We start from the raw sequence: 5,306 nt of genomic DNA on the forward strand, positions 1-5,306 counted from the left end.
TCCAAGTGAAATTTCCTGTTGACAAATCTTTATCCGTAAAAATACATTTCCCTGGTTTTCAAACAATATCTATTTTGACATGAAATAAAATATGTATATTTATCTTCTCTATCTTAAATCCTTGGGTTATCTGGCGTCACCCGGGAATAAAAAGCTACCTCAGCGTAGTTCTAACGCTTCTCGATGGGGGATTACGTTACAAATCTAAGGGAGGTAAGTCAGGAGACGGGGCAAGTTTTCCCAACTAAATTCTCTTGAGGGATATTTGGTCAGTGTTGCTGTGTGAGGACGAGCACTATCATGGTGGAAGATGAATGTGTTTCTGTTAATTAAAGAAGGTCGTTTTCAAGTCGACAAAGATGCGATTATTGCATAAAAATATTAATGATGCTTTTTCTTAATTACATTTTCACCCCAAACGAGGCACATTGGCACTTTGATCTAGGGGGCTACTATCAGAGACATAAGCAACAGGGGTACTATGTGGGGAGTTGGGCAGCAAGATGTCGGTACACGTTACACTTGAACTTCTGCATGTCAGTATAGTTGGGGAAACAGGAACCCGGAAGGGAATTCCAAAGTCCAGCGGTTCTGGGGAAGAAACTACTGGAGTAGAAGGTTCTCTTACATCTAAGGATCTCAACTATGAGGGGTGGGATTTTGCTGCTTGTCGGGTTTGTTGGGGGTATTTACGTCGAGGTGGTATAAGTGCTTGCAGTTCGTCGGAGCATTCACCGTTAAAGTACTTGTAGAACAGGCAGAGGGATGCTACATTTCGTCGATGGGACAGAGGTTGAAGCTTAGATGACAGTTCAGGACCTATCAGATTGGCGACTCTCTTTTGAACCTTGTCTAGGAGTGAGAGACTAGTAGCAGATGCACCAGCCCAAATATGACAACAATACTCCATACATGGGCGAATGCTGGCCTTATAGAGGTACAGGATACTTTCGGGCGTTAGTTGCTTTCTGGCACGGTAGAGAGAACCTACCTTTTTCGCAGCTTTAATAATCTGAACGAAAAAGTTATAAATACATCATGGTGATATGTTTGTGCAATAACAAGATGCATAAAATGGTTTAAAATGGCACTTCTACCAACCAGCAAAAGCCGATACAAATATTTCTATAAACTCCCTCCAACTCTATTCAGATTATCATTTTTCATCTTCCATAAACGCCCCTCTCTTGTTTTTGTCATAGTCGTTTTTGTCACACTATTTATTCTTTTTTCTTTTTAACTTCCTCCAACTCAATTTTTAACTTCCTCCCTCTTAATGTTTCGCGTCTTGTGTCAACACTCTTCTTTATCTATCTATCTATCTATCTATCTATCTTTTCTATCGTACTCTTTTTTCCATTATATTATTTATTCACTCTTTCTGGTTTAGCATTATGTAACGTTTTGTACACACGTATACGTTTACATTCACTAGGTGGCGTTTTAGACCTAATTATCTCCCTTTTCACGATGATAGGTAACTCTGAAATCGATTGATATAGAAAGAAAAGGAAATTATACCCCTTTCTTTTCTTATTTTACTTTGCACGAGAACATGTTGGTTGGTTGTTTTTGTTTTACGGCATATCAACCCTTTCCAGGTTATTTAATGCCGAATCCGGTGATTTTGAAGAATTTTATTTTTAATAGAATGTATTTGTTTTTTGCAAGTCGGTTTCTATTTAACCCATAGTTGGGACCCTAACAGTTACTACCACTCCGGGTCAGAGTGGACCTGGGAGCAATGGTAATTAAAGGGTGGCTCCACACTCCCCAAAGCCCGAAAGCTGGGGCATCACCATCGGATATAGTTTAAGGTCATATCCAGGACCGCACGAGAACATGCACGAGTAATGCATTTATAAGAATTTAAAGTATATGATACATTTTCTCTTAACTTTTCAACGTATACACCCGTATACATATTTTCAGACTTTGTCGTTATGCGTTCTAACATATAGAATATGAAAGCGAAACTTTTCGTTTTTTTTTTTTTTCATATTATTCAACTCAAACAAAGCATATTACCACTTGGACATAAAGGAGTAATAATGTGGCACCATGCCCACAGGAACACTGTGCAAGGAGTTGAGCAGCGAGATATTCGTATCACATTTAAATTTATGTATATTAGTACAGTCAGATGAGCAAGAAACGTGGAGCTAATTCCAAAGTTTAGCAGTTTAAGGGGGAGGGAAACTATTGGAGTAGAAAATTTTCCGGCATCTATAGGCTTTAACAGTGAATAGGTGGGATTTTGCTGCTTGCCAAGTTAGTCGGGAGAATTTACGTCGAGAGGACATACGTGTTACAAGTTCATCTGAGCACATTCTATTAAAGTACTTGTAAAACAGGCCCAGGGATGCAAAATTGCGGTGATGGGACAGAGGTTTGAGCTTGGTTGATAGTGTAGGATCTATTAGATTGAGACTAATTGCGGATGCATCAGCACAGATATGGCAACAGTACTTCATGCATAGTATCATATGTGATAAGTTTTCTAGCATGCTAGAGGGAGCTCATCATCTTCTTGCAGCAGCCTTGGCAATGTCTTCAAAGTATATTCTAATTCGTTTTACCTGTTATTGTTAAATGGTGAATTTGAACGATGAGCTCTCAAGTAAAGTGTCATTACTTTCGGTTTGTGACACAAATGTTTATATTTTCAAACATTATTGTTTCCGTTCTGTCTATTTGTTTCCTTGGTACTAACAGATCAGTCTGTCTGAAGATATTGGATTCTTGACCTAAAATGCATCAAACATGTGTTCAATGTGCAATTGCTTGCATAATCACCAATGTGCTGCCTTCCCCGCTTGAACGTGTTTATTTTTATATTCTTTGGTGCTAGTTTGCTGCATTTATTTATTATGTGGTTTATTGTTTCGTCTTTCTGTCCGTAGAATCTGCATTTGCTGTTTTCTTGTGCCTTGTCGATCCTTGTTCAGATATGGTTGGTTCTAATTGCGTTACCTTGTGCAGCTGTTATAAGTGATTCAGTTTCCTGCTTAAGTTTCCTTTTTGTAGCCATTTCCAAGTGTTTTCGTTAGTCTCATCTTTTGTAATCCTTATGAATCGTCCACGTAGCTGTTTCTCTTCCCATTTTTCCTCTTCTTATTCCTCGTCTCTTTTTCTATCTTGTTTTTATTCGGTGTCTAACATTGATGTTGTTGTCATTTTTTCTTTTCCCTTTGCAAAACTCAATCATGTTCTGTAAAGTTAAAAACGAAAACAATAATTACCCTCTCCAAAACAACCAAACCAAACACCATGAATAAATATTTGAAGATATAAACAACTTGAAGTCCCTTCTTCCAAAATTACTGAATTCGGCATTAAATAATCTAAAAAAGGGTTGATATGCCGTAAAACAAAACAATTTGTTTCGTTGGATTTACTTGTACAAGAGATGTATAAAAGGGAGATACTGTCCGGGCCGCTAAAATTCCTTCACACAATTCTTCTAACTCCCTATAACCATCGTCTTTCATCGATACTCTTCCTTTTTTTTTTTTTTTTTTTTGTTTTACTCCTTTCCCGCATACTTTTTTTTTGCGGTATTCTTTCTTACTTTGAATCCTTGTGATTCTTTTTTATGTTCACGTCCACGTTCTTTTCATTGCATAACCTACTCCTTTTCCTCTTCCTCCTTCTCTTCATAACTCTTTCTTTTCTTAACGTAGAGCGATTTTCCTTTTTCTCATCTTTCATTGCCCCAAGCAATGCAAAAAATAAAAATAAAAAATAAAACAATCTAAAAAAACAAAAAACATTTCTATATTTCTTGTTACCGGAAATAAGTTTTCATTTCCGAATCCAATTTTCTTCAATAACACAAAATCCAATTTTAAGACTATGCTCAGTTCACAATCAAACACATGATTTCTTTTTTTTAATAGAAAAAAAAAAGATCTATCAAGAATCTCTGACCGAACAGTTATTTTCTATATCATTTTTTATTAGTTTTTTTTTTCTGATTTTGTTTACTTTGATTAACGTTTAATTCGAGTATCTACCTTTTGTTTATGGCTGATATATGCGACCTAGGCAAGCATATGATTAAGGAAAGAAAATAAAAAAGCAGCATCTGTGGTATAGCAAAACGTTGAAAATGTCCGATCGATACGTCGTTTTCAAGATTCTTATCTGCCTTGACTGATTTTGGTGCACATATTTTGTTATTTAACTTTTGTGGACGACGACTGATTGTTCACTGATATGTCTTTTTATTGAAGAGTCAGTGTTTCGAGTTTTGTGATTTCATTTTTTTCTTTTATTTTTGGTGAGGGAGGGGGCTTCATTTTTTTTTTTTTAACTGTTAATTTCATTCATAGCGTATTTGATCTTGCTTTCGACATTTTCATTGACAAAAAGACGAAGAAAGAAAGTTTCTCAAAAGTTTTGTCATTCACAGACTAATGTAGTAGTAGTAGTAGTAGTAGTAGTAGTAGTAGTAGTAATCCCTTTTAATACGGCATAATAACGTTAGCACACCGATCCTTCTTCTATCACCGAATTAAGCGACGTTGAACCTGGTCAGTACCAGATAGGTGACCATTTAAAAATACCAGACCCTGTATGCGGGGAACGTCGACACCTCCTTTGAGAACTGCAAAAAATCTTACGGCGTCATCTCCTCTGATGAAGATACACACACTACTGGGACCTACTTGTGAATTTGATATTTCCTGGAAACTTCATCCTTTGGGGTAAGTCGCCTCAATCCATCTAGGATGGACGCCATTTCATTTCATGTTTTTTTTTTTGTTGTTGTTTTGTTTAATCCGCTTTTGAGCCTGAAAGATTCTTGGATTCGATGTCCCCAGTGATATACCATTAAGCGGAGCGGTTGGTCTGAATCATTCCCGTAAACAGTCTGTCACCGGTTATATTTCCACCAAGACTGGTACCCATTGATATACATGCGTGGAGTGTGTTATTATAGCATTTGGTAATTTCGAATGGTTACCAATTTATCTATGACTGCTCTGCCACCATCGGTTGATACGTAAAAGAACAAATGAAGTGAAGTTTCTAATGAATATTTACTGTTTCTTTTAAGGAATTATATAAGAACATACATCAACTTACATTAGAAAATGGACATGAATTAGAATTGCAATACAGAGCCCAATAATGCGAAACGAATATGGATGAGAAAAAGAGTATGTGCTCTCTATGTTCTGTACAGAGTCAGGTAAAAGTTTAATAGGTACTGTATAGGTTGGCAACTAAGTTCTTGCTGTTCTTTTTAGTCCAGTTTTTTAAAGTAAAATAAGAACTAACAACTAGTTAATCAATGATAT

This window comes from Euprymna scolopes, chromosome 10 (genome assembly GCF_053919585.1).
Source record: "Euprymna scolopes isolate OS-2025 chromosome 10, ASM5391958v1, whole genome shotgun sequence".
Lineage (NCBI taxonomy): Eukaryota > Metazoa > Mollusca > Cephalopoda > Sepiida > Sepiolidae > Euprymna > Euprymna scolopes.